This window comes from Panthera uncia, assembly GCF_023721935.1.
Source record: "Panthera uncia isolate 11264 chromosome C1 unlocalized genomic scaffold, Puncia_PCG_1.0 HiC_scaffold_3, whole genome shotgun sequence".
NCBI lineage: Eukaryota > Metazoa > Chordata > Mammalia > Carnivora > Felidae > Panthera > Panthera uncia.
The window spans coordinates 43,675,611-43,687,679 of record NW_026057584.1 but is presented as its reverse complement, the minus strand read 5'-3'; the positions used below and the strand labels follow the sequence as shown (position 1 = coordinate 43,687,679).

The window sequence follows — 12,069 nt, the reverse complement described above, 5'->3', positions numbered from 1 at the left end:
GTAGAGGCTAAAGTCTGGGATTGTGATGCCTCCTGCTTTGGTCTTCTTCAAAATTACTTTGGCTATTCGGGGCCTTTTGTGGTTCCATATGAATTTTAGGATTGCTTGTTCTAGTTTTGAGAAGAATGCTGGTGCAATTTTGATTGGGATTGGATTGAATGTGTAGATAGCTTTGTATACAATGTTTTTTAAGAGATGCTGCTATTGCACAGAGACCACAGTATAGTGCAAATGTAACTTGTATATACGCTGGGAAACCAAAAAATTCATTTGACTTGCTTTATTGCAATATTTGCTTCATTGAATGATCTGGAACCAAACTCACATGTATGCCTATATGCAGTTTATTTACTTATTTATTTTTTAGGTATGAGATGTATTTATTTTTATTTTTTTATTCCAGTATAATTAACATACAGTGTTATATTAGTGTCAGGTGTACAATGTAATGATTCAACAAGTCTACACATTTCTCATCATGTGCTCATCAAGGTAAGTATATTCTTAATCCCCTTTATCTATTTCACCCATCCCCTTACCCACCTCCCCTCTGGTAACCACTAATTTGTTCTTTGCATTTAATAATCTAGGTTTTTTGTTTTGTTTTGTCTCTATGTGCAGTTTAAATAGAAAACTTGCCAAGTATACTCACAAGGAATGTTTGATTAATTGATTGATTAATTTTATGTCAGACGAGTAATATGCTGAGGTAGTAACAAAGTTTAAGAGAGACTCATGTCACACAAGAGCATGATGACCCAATCAAAGTTCCAAAATAATGCTTATTTTAAAGTATGAGGGCAAACATTAAAATAAATTAGATTGTGTGCTTTAGTTCTATGTTTCAGGTGGTGATTAGAGAAAGCACAGAATAAGTTTTGCATGACACATCTATTAGCTGGCAGACACATGCTCCATGCTAGGGGCTCTCTGCAGAGTATGGGAAAAAAGAATTCTCTAAAAAAGTTTGTCAAGCCTGAGATGCTGCTTATTTTTATTTAGATCTAACTAACTCTTCTTCCCTTCCACAGAAGAGCACTGATTGCTTATGCTTTCATCTTCCCTAGCAAAAGATGGTAAAGTATCAACGGAAGAAAACTATCAAGATTTATTTTTGCCTTTACCACAAACAAGTATGTAATGCAAACTGCCATGATGGAACTGTACAGATATGGCTATGCTATCAAAATGTCAGGGATGCTTTCTTTCCGGAAGGTGGGGGAAAACAACTAGATTTGGAAATCTGGTATACAAATGTATATGAATATACAAATGCCATTTATAGATCCAGATACCCATCCACCCATAAGTATATATAGTTGGCATCAAGTCACTAAGCATAAAGATGTTGTGGGTGTTTACAACTTTTTTAAAAAAGGCATTATTTGCATTAAAAATGTTTTCTAATTTCCAAAATAGTCTATGTGAGGAGTTGGGAAATTTGGGCGAAAAGATAAGAGTGGGGGAAGAAAAGTACTAGAAACAAATTGGACACAAATGCCTATAAATACCACAGTCTTTTGTGTTTTCAGCCTTTTACATACACAGAAGACGACGTACCTTGTGTTTCCGGTTCTGACTTTGCCCAGCAACCGGTATGAGTTTGGTCAAGTCACTTCCCTTCCTTAAGCCTTTGTTTTTTCATCACCAAAATAAAACGAGAGAGAGAGACAGAGACAGAGACAGAGACAGAGAGAGAGAAAGCAAGATGTTGGCATTAGTACATCACATAGCTCCCCTAAGCAGTACAGAATGTCCCCTCCAGCCTAGCATTCTATGATTGTTACTATGAATACATTAATCGTGTTATTTTGCACAGATTAATTATATGGGTTACTGCTAATTTTTTTCTTTTGTCGTTTTGTTTGTTTGAAGGATGCTGGTAGGTGGTTTTGCTAAATGGGGCTTTCTTTACCTGCTTGAAATTTCTTGTGTGGTATCTACCAACATGACTGACGTTTCCAGTTATCTGTCAGTTGCGTCTGCAAGCCTCTGATGCTGGTTGAAGTTTGACTTAGGCCAAAACCCTTTTCAAGTGGGTTTACTGTGGATGGTACTGTTCATAAAAGGGGTGGTTGGTGACTTGTCTCAGGGAGACCATACTGAAGAATACAGTCACTTTAGAGCTTTGGCCAGAGAGACAGGGGACTGGATGAGGAAATGGCAGTGTGCAGTATGGTTTTCAAGAGAGAAAAAGTACTTGCCATAAGTGATCAGTGGTTTGTGAAAATAAAATTATGCTGAAGTCCTGTAAATCTTGTGAATACTAAAGACTTCATCATCATCCACAGAGCAACTCTTGAGAAAGGAAACACACTGCCTGAAAATTTCCTGCTGCCTTGAATAAGGGCTTGGAGGGTAAGAAGAAAAAATGGACATCAACCGAAAGGAATAACACAAAGAATGCTCATGTGTCAGTCACTGCTGAAATAGACAGTTAAAACTTTCACGACAGAAGGAAAACCCTCGTAGAGGTGCCCCATACAGCGGTCGAGAATCCCAGGCTAAGGCTCAGCCACAGTTCTAAAACCTTAGAATAAAATCAACAATCCCTCTAATTGTTTATCACAATGCTTTCTTTAGACATTTTACTTGAGGAGTTGGGGTGGAGCGAAGAATAAGAAAATCCTTTCTGAGCTTGCCTTACATCTAGTTTGAAAGTAGAATTTCTTTACTGGAACTGCTGATCTGTAAGGCCACCAGTTTATGTGGGTTTCAAAGGGCTCTTAGAGTTCAAGTATGGATGTGTTCTGTTTGTGTGCCAGTACTGTGCACATACACACACACACCCGCCCCGTTTATGTCTCCAGGCCAGTGTTTCTCAATCTCTGAACTACTGATATTTGGGGTCAGTTAAGTCTTTTTTTTTTTTTTTTTTTTTTTTTTTTTAGTGTTCATTTTTGAGAGACATAGAGAGAGAGGGGAGGAGGAGGAGCAGAAAGAGAGGGAGACAGAAGCTCTGTGCTGACAACAGGCAGCCCAACGGAGGGCTGGAAATCAGGAACTTCGAGATCATGACATGAGCCGAAGTCGGAAGTTTAACCAATTGAGGCACCCGGGTGCCCCTGGTCAGTTAATTGTTTATTCTGGGGCTGTCCTGTGTATTGTAGGATGTTTGTGAGCATGCCTCGGTTCACCTACCAGCAGCCAGTGCTATCTCCCCCTTCTCTTTACCTGCACCCCCATCTCCCCTGACATCCAAAAATATTTCTGAACATTGCCAAATGTCTCCTGGGGGACAAAAATCTCCCTTGGTTGAAAACTTCAGGCTGAGATAAGGATCTTTAGAGAGAGCAAAGGAAGACAGAGAGCGAGTAACATGAGGCTTTTCTCTAGGATTCAGATACTTATTCTCAGGGCTACTCTATTTATGGAAATTATTCGAAGATGCTTATAAGTGTTTTTAGGAAGCTGCTGTCATTCCAAACAAGCCAAATATTGCAAATATTATTTTAAACTGTAACTCATAACCACTTTCTACAGCATGTCTTCATGGATTCAAGCATTTGCCTTGAAGAATGCTGTTGATTCATTTGTTGTTTTCACATATTGTGTCACCGCTGGCCTTCCCCTTGTAATAGCATCAAGTAGTGCTCTGGTTTTCCCCCAAACTTTGCAAACCACTTTGATACATTGCTGAAGATACATTTTAGCAGACTAACTTTTTTTTTTTTTTTTTTAACTGCACTTCTCAAAGAACCCACTTCGTCTACTTGTTAGGAGAGAAATTATTTTTAATCTGAATGTAATTGAGGCATAGTTACCTAGATCCACTTTGACATTTTGCCACACAGTCTTAAAATATTTTGCAAGTAGCAAAATTATACTTTGATACAACACTGACCTTACCAAGTAACCTTATGACCGAACCTAATATCTTAAGTAAATGTGACCAGAATTAATATACCTTAATCTGAAGCTTAAGGAATACACCCTTATTCAGTGTTTATATCTTATCTTGACTTGTATTTTACTTCCAAAGGAGAGGAAAACAGTACAAAGGATGAGGGGTTTTGTGTGTGTGTTTGTTTCTTGGTGGTAGCACTCCAGGACTTTCCTTCCAGAATTTATTTCAACATCATTTATTGAACACTGACTGTGAGCAAGGATTTATGCCAGTTTTTAGCAGATTTTGTTTTTGCAGTAAAATAAGATGTATTTCTTTTAAAATTGTGCTGTGATGAATCTTTTCTCTATTATTTTGATATTAGTGAAGATTATCACAAAAGTAATGTTTTCTCCATCTCTAAATGCAGGACTAAAAAAAGACTAGAAGAGAGGGAATCTACAAAAGGGAGACTGGGTTTTTAAAAAGCCAGACATATAATATTATAAGATTAAAATAGGTGGTGAGAATTCTGTTTCTTATCACTTCACTATTTGGCATTAAGTGGACAAAAAAACAGACAGTCTCAGGCTAACTTTTTATTTTCTTCTGGATAGATGGCAGGCCCAGAATATCACAGGTTAAACTCTTGAAATGCCTATAATTTCAGATGAGTGAGTTCTGGTAAAAATATACACTTTCTGGCCTATAAATTGTCCATCATGTTTTTCCATATTTGCTACTGTTTTATTATAATATGTTAAATACCAGTAAATAGGAACAGTGTGAATATTACTATTGCATTTAAGGATTTTAACTTTAATTCTTACTTGCTTTTAGATTCTGCATCTTTTATGTTAGGTGCCTGGTCTCCAATTTTGTGTTGATTTACTTGGCTGTGTGGGAGTTATGTAAAATTATCCAACTGATATAAGCCAGGTGTTCACAGCTCTTTATGCATCAGGGACTACACTGGAAGCTTTCCAAGAGTAGGTGTCTGTGACCTATATAGCAAGTATGACAAAGATGGCACATGGGCCTATTTGCGGTGTCCCTTAGGCAAGCCGTCCCCTCAAGCTCACTGACCTCCTCCAAGGTCTCCTGCCTCCCGAATCCCAGACCCATTCCCCAATCACTTGGGAGAAATGTCTTTGGCAACAGTCAGCTCTATGGTGCCTTCCTGACCAACATGGAGAGTTTGCAGCAGCACAGCGGCCCCCGCCCTCTCCCATGGCTGAGTGTCATCTTCACACCTCTACATCCTACACCCCTAGCTGGTCTGAATGGTACAAAGCAACTGGAGCCTCAAAAAGTTACTTTTCAGAGGCTCTAACCCCAGCTGCAGATAGCACAGAAAACAATACATTCGCTCTCTTCAACAAAAACTATTATTTTAACACTTATTCATTTTTGAGAGACAGAGACTGAGTGGGGGAGGGGAAGAGAGAGAGAGGGAGACACAGAATCTGAAGCAGGCTCCAGGCTCTGAGCTGTCAGCACAGAACCCAATGCAGGACTCGAACCCATGAGCTGGGACATCATGACCTGAGCGGAAGTCAGAAGGTTAACTGACTGAGCTGCTCAGGCACCCCAAAAGCTGTTCTTTTAAAAACACTTTCTCTTGTTCTTCTGTTCATTCTTTTCTTTTTATGTTGTTTCTAATTCTTGTTTCTTGGTTATTCTTTTCACAGAGGGAGAAAAGAGAGGTTAAAAAGCAACCAGAAGATACTGGAGAAGGGAAAGAGACTTGCTAGTGGAGGGCTCATGGGGAGGGTTATCAGCATTCATTTTAGAGCAAGACTGGGGCCACTGGAATAGAAATTACTTGCTTACTGTAGGATTGTATGGCAGCAGTCATGGACCCAAGTGGTAGGGACCATACCAACGTGTCCCTAGCTCTGCAACGCAGCCAGCATTCCTGCCCTCCCGCCACAAACACACAAATAAAACCCTGGGCAATTCAAGGGTGCAAGTAGGACTTAGGTAGTGTATTAGTCAAGGTTCTCCAGGGAAACGGAATCCATAGGAGAGACAGAAGGAAGGACAGAAGGTAGGGGACAGAGGGAGGAAGGGAGGAGAAAAAAACCAAAGATACAGAGAGAAAGGGAGACAGACAAGAGAGAAAAGAGATGTACTTATTTTAAGGAATTTGCTCACATAATTGTGAGGCAATTTGTAGGGCAGACTGGCAGGCTAGAAATTTGGTCACAAGTTGATGTTGCAGTCTTGAGTCTGAATTCTGCAGGGCAGAGGGCTGGAAACTCGGGCAGTGTCTCTATATTGTAGTCTTGAGAAGTATTCCTTCTTGGGAAATCTGTCTTTGCTCTTAAGGTGTTCAAATGATTCCATGAGGCCACCCACATTATGGAGGATAACTGCTTTACCCAAACTCTGATTTAAAAGTTAATCACATTAAAAGCAAAACAAACAAACAAACAAACAAAAAACCCCAAAAAACAAAAAACAAAACCTGTACATAAACATCTAGATTAGTGTTTGACCAAAAGACTGGGCACCACAGCCTAGGCAAACTGACACATAAAGTTAACCACCACAAGCAGTGTGGAATCCAGAGAGTGCCCCCAAATCATCAAAAATCCACCCCTCCCCAGCTTCCTTGGTGAAGGTCTCCACTGACCCATCTTCCAGTCATGCCCCATGAACAAACACTGTGGCTAAGGGAATGCAGTTCCCTGGCTAGGGCTGAGAATGGGGGGAGAGGTTGCTGTGTTACAGAAGGGATGTTGAGAGGGCATTAGGAGCTGTTCAATTAGAGGGATCCCACCCACCAGAAGTAAGGGACAGGGGAGTGTCATTTTGGGAAGGAAAAGAAAACATTTTGTGCATATAGACCTTGAGTACTTAAAAGGTGGGAAACAGAAGGGAGAGAGGAGAGACCCTTTGGGAGAAAAGAAGGGCTCTTGCTGGAATGTCCTATATGCTCCTGCAGCTGGAGGTGGGCAGTTTTTCCAGTGGTCACATCAGATATCAAATGCAACTGATGGGCATGTATCACATTAGCTTGAGTTAAACTACCTTTGAATCTCATGAAATTTTTCTTTGAGGAAAATTTACTTTTTCTCATTGATTTGAAGTCAGTAATTTCTGTTCCTCTGAACACAGAATTGCTTTTAATTATAAATGCATGACATTTAAAATTATTTAAATACAAATATTTTTACACCAACGGGTGTGGAATGTGGGGTGTGGGATGTGGGGATGGAAGCAATGAATTCTTTCCTGTGCAGAAACCCTGCTAGAAAAATATTTTCCCTTAGTCATCGTTACAAAAATCATCCCTCTCAGGGATGCTTGTTATTTAAAATTAAATGGAATTGGCATTTGGAGATTTTTCTGAATAATTTAGCTGGATTTATTTCAATGATTACATAATGGCTACGAATGGGTCAAGGCCCCAGTCATATCAGGGAATGAAGAAATGTATTTGTTTATATGGCCATTGTTCATCTGCCTCACCTACTCTCATCTCCTGCTTCCATCCCCAAGGCTGCTACCCCCACTTGTCTCACACACTCCATAAGGATAGAGACTACCTTTGATTTATCTTACTCCCTGGTGTGGTCTCTGACATAGCACAGTGCACCCGTGTGTGTTAAGCTGAACTGAACATTGATATCTGGGGATCCTGGCCATTTAGGAAGATAGAGAATGCTATGATAGTTCTGTAACTTCTCAGCAAACAAAGTTCCTTTAGAACAAAGTCAACAATGTTATAACAACAGCCTTACAGATTTCTAAATTCACAGCTGTCATTACTGGCAGCTGCTTATACCAAAAATCTTACGTGCGCTAATGTCTGCCAAATATTGGAAACCAACTCTAGGCAAAATCTGAAGTATGTTTCCTATATCCCCACTATTCACCTTAAAAAAAAATCTATTTATTTCGAGAGAGAGGGAGAAAGCAGGGGAGGGGCAGAGAGAAAAGGAGAGAGAGGATCCCAAGCAGGGATGCGGGGCTCGAACTCACAAGCCATGAGATCATGCATGACCTGAGCCAAAATCAAGAGTTGGACACTTAACTGACTGAGCCGCCCAGCTCCCCCCACCCACTATTCACCTCTTTTAAATTTCCCTTTTTTAATATTTCTCTTTTTCATGTTCAGATCTCCCCTACCCTTTCCATTCCTTCCTTTTATCAAAATAGGAAAGAACCTCATTTTAATCATTTTTATTTGTAAATTAGTCAACTGATAATAATTTGGAATTAATGAATTTCATTTGACTTTTCTTGATTATAAAATGAAAAAATGTGTTACACTCTAAAAGGAAAGCCAGGTATGAATAAGCAGATGGGGATGGTCCTTCTGCTCATCCATGGGTGCCTCCTTTCTTCCATTTCTGCTTTCCTTCTTGGGGAGTACGTGGGAAAGAGGCATAGACAGGGCCACCCTAAAGAGCACCCCTTATAGTACAATGACTTTAAGCCATTGAGGGTGACTAGAAGGCATCCAATAAAAAAGATGGTCATGCACTTTTTCATATACCAAACATCTATTTCCAGGACCTGAAAGAGCTATGGATCTTGGAGATCCATTTCTCTATGGATCGTAAGTCCACTTTGCCCTACCCCAACCACTTTAGGCAAATATCTTTCTTTCTTTTGAACACAGTCCAGTCCCCTCCCCCAACTTTAACTCAACTCTTGTCATCCATGGGCTTTAACAAAAACTACCACATGCCGGAAGGGCCTGGGTGGCTCAGTTGGTTAAGCATCTGATTTCATGGCTTGTGAGTTTGAGCCCTGCGTCAGGCTCTGTGCTGACAGCTCCAAGCCTGGAACCTACTTGAGATTCTGTGTCTCTCTCTCTCTCTCCCTCTCTCTCTCTCTCTCTCTGCCCCTCCCTGGCTCACGCTCTCTCTCTCTCTCTCTCAAAAATGAATAAACATTAAAAAAAATTTTTTTTTTAATTACCATGTGCCAACTCTGTGCATTGCTAGGAGTCTGCAAATATTGCTAATCTGAAAACAGTCCTGGAAGACTGTATTAACCACCACAAGCAGTGCGGAATCCAGAGAGTGCCCCCAAGTCATCAGAAATCTAAAATCGCCCCTCTCCAGCTTCCTTGGTGAAGGCTTTAATTGACCCATCTTCTTCTAGTCCATGCCCCAGTGAACAAACTGTGGCTAAGGGAATGCAATTCCCTGGCTGGGGCCAAGAATGGGGGCAGAGGTTGTTGTGTTACAGAAGAGATGTGGAGAAGGCATCAACATCCCAGCAAGACAGGCTAACATTGTTTCCATTTCACCTGTGTGATTCAGAGAGGCTAGGGACATCCTCAAGCTCATAACATTAAGTGGCCAAGTCAGGAAGCTTGGGTGTCTTCAGCAATAAAGCCCATGTCTACTCCCAGATGGATTTTTAATGTTGTCTGGCAGTCTGGCATTTATTTGTTTAAAAATTGACAATTTAATTGTGCTGCTTCCCTAACCTGAAATCTTGGATAATATCCTCATGCCCCCTATATTATTTCTGCCTCCACCTAAATGTCTCTTGGGAACTTCACATTCCACGTGATCAAAACTGAATGCAACACTGTTCCTATGTTCCTAGCCTTTAATTCAATCAAGTCAGCTACTTACACTAGAAACCTGGGACTCCTGACTTTCCCTTTTTTGTCATTCTCTTTTTAAAAAATTGGCCACTAAGTCCTATAGATTCTTTCTCCCACATATACATACAAATACACATGTGGTGCTATAAAACCCTCCTCGACTTCTCTGGAAAACTCGGTCCCTCTGCACCTTCCACCACTGTCGATACATGCCGTGATTATAAGAACATACACCACTGTTCTTGGAGTGTCTGTTGATAGAGTACATCTCGCCCCCACTGGAGACAGAACTCTATATAGGGGCAAAGGTCTTATATTGTCTGTGCTTGGAACTCAAGGCATCTTGCATTGTTTCTAGCACATGGTAGATCCTCAATCAATACCGCTGAGCTAGTTTTAATTGGAATGCATCAGAGGAAGAACGGTCTCATAGTGCTTATATTTGAGATTTAGATACCTCCTTATGATTAAGCTGAGGCCTGAGCAAAATAGGCGATTTTCAAAGTTTGTCTTTTATGTGTGTGACCTCTTCTGTTTTAGTCCCTTTTTCGTATCAGTAACAGCCCCTCTCCTTTTAGATCCCCAGTGACCATCTACATTTCCTCTGTCCCTTTCCCCAAATCAGGAAGGATCTAGAATCATCACTTGTATCAGAACTGAAACTCTCAGCTCTACTGCACACTAGCTGGGATTGTGGACAAGTTCTTAACCTGTCTGAAATTGTTTCTTCATTTATAATACAGATATGAAAATACCTGCCTCCTAGAGTTGCCATGGAGATTCAGTTTAAACAAACAAACAAACAACTGTGCATAAAGTATTAGCACTATCCTAAGCACATAATAATGGCCCGATTAAGGGGCACCTGGGTGGCTCTGCCAGTTGTGCATCCAACTTCAGCTCAGGTCATGATCTCACAGTTCTTGGGGTTGAGCCCCATGTCAGGCTCTGTGCTGACAGCTCAGAGCCCGGAGCCTGCTTCGGATTCTGTCTCCCTCGCTCTCTGCCCCTCCCCCACTCACACTCTGTCTCTCTCTCTCTCAAAAATAAATAAACATTACAAAAAATGGCCCAATTAATGTTAAAAGAAGACTGCCTTATTAATACCAATATGCTAATTCTTTCCAATGTATTTACTTTAAAAATTGCTATTTAATTATGGAATGCATGATCTCTTATTAAAGAAACCTATTTGTTCAACTAGTATCTATTGAAGCTTCCCTGGTGCCTTGCTTCACACCTGAGAACACAGGAAAAAGACTGGATCCTAGCACTGGGGAGTGGAATTTCCCACCTTTGTGATATAGTGAGGTGTGCTGAGGGCAAGTTTCCCAAAGAAGGGTTCCAAGAGGGCTGAAATCAGTCAGAGGAGGGCAGTCATGTTAGAGGAAACATGAACAAAGGGGACAGAAGTCAGACAGGGTTTGACAGGAGAGGACGAATGACAAGTCATTTGGTTCAGCTGTAGCCTGGGTGCATGTAGGCGGGGGCAGGGGAGTCAGAAAGATGAGGCTAGAAAAGGTAAGCGGGTGGCCAAATCCTCAGGGGCAATAGCAAGTAGGTGGGAAAGATGTGGGCTGGGGTTCTTCTAGCCCGGGGGAAATCACGGCTATGTTTGCATACTGGAATAACTGGGAGCTTTTAAAAATACCAAAGCCTAGACCCCTAGACAATTACATATAAACCACTATGGGTGGAACTGAAGCTTCATTTTTTTTTTAAAGTTCCCCAAATGATTCTAATATGTAGCTGAATTTGAGAGCTGCTATATAATCTAGTCCTCAAAATCATATCAATCCAAATTCAGCTATGAAGGTAACGGTGTGATAATCATTGACCTTCAGAATGGGGGAAGTGGGAGCTGTGTTTTTCAAATTAATTAATTTCTTATTGTGGAAAAATATACATAGCATGAAACTGATCATTTTAACCATTTTCAAGTATGTAGTTCAGTGGCATTAAGTACACTCACATTGTTGTCCAACCATCACTTTTCATTATTTTTCATTATTCCAAAATGAAACTCTGTGCCCACTAAACACTAATTCCCCATTCCTCCCTCCCTCAGCCATTCTACTTTCTGTCTCTAAATTAGACTACTCTAGGTACCTCATGTAAGTGGCACCATATAGTACATGTCCTTCTGTGACTAGCTTATTTCATTTAGCATAATATCCTCAAGATTTACCCATGTGGTAGCTTGTGTCATAATTTCCTTTCTTTTTAAGGTTGAATAATATTCCACTGCATGTACATACCACATCTGATCCATTCATCCACCAGCAGAAACTTACACCCATATAAGGGTGTATAAATGGGTGTACTAATATTGATTTGAGTCCCTGTTTTCAATTCCAGAAGTGGAATTCCTAGGTTATATGGTAATTCTATTCTAATTTTTTTGAGGAACTTTACTACTGTTTTCTACAGCAGCTGCACTATTTTCCATTCCCGCCAGCAGTGCACAAGTTTTTTGTTTTGTTTTGTTTTGTTTTGTTTTGTTTTAATGTCTATTTAATTTTGAGACAGAGAGCAAATGTGAGCAGGGGAGGAGCAGAGAGAGGGAAACAGAGAATATGAAGCAGACTCTACACTGTCAGCACAAAGCCCAACATGGGGCTTGAACCCAGGAACTGTGAGATCATGACCTGAGCCGAAGTCAAATGTT

At 40.5% G+C, this 12,069-nt stretch overlaps 1 pseudogene; it reads right to left on the bottom strand.

Annotated features, from left to right (window-relative positions):
- Window positions 1-686: 686 nt before the first annotated feature.
- LOC125912026 (uncharacterized) lies at window positions 687-796 on the bottom strand (annotated as a pseudogene).
- Between the last annotated feature and the right edge of the window lie 11,273 nt (window positions 797-12,069).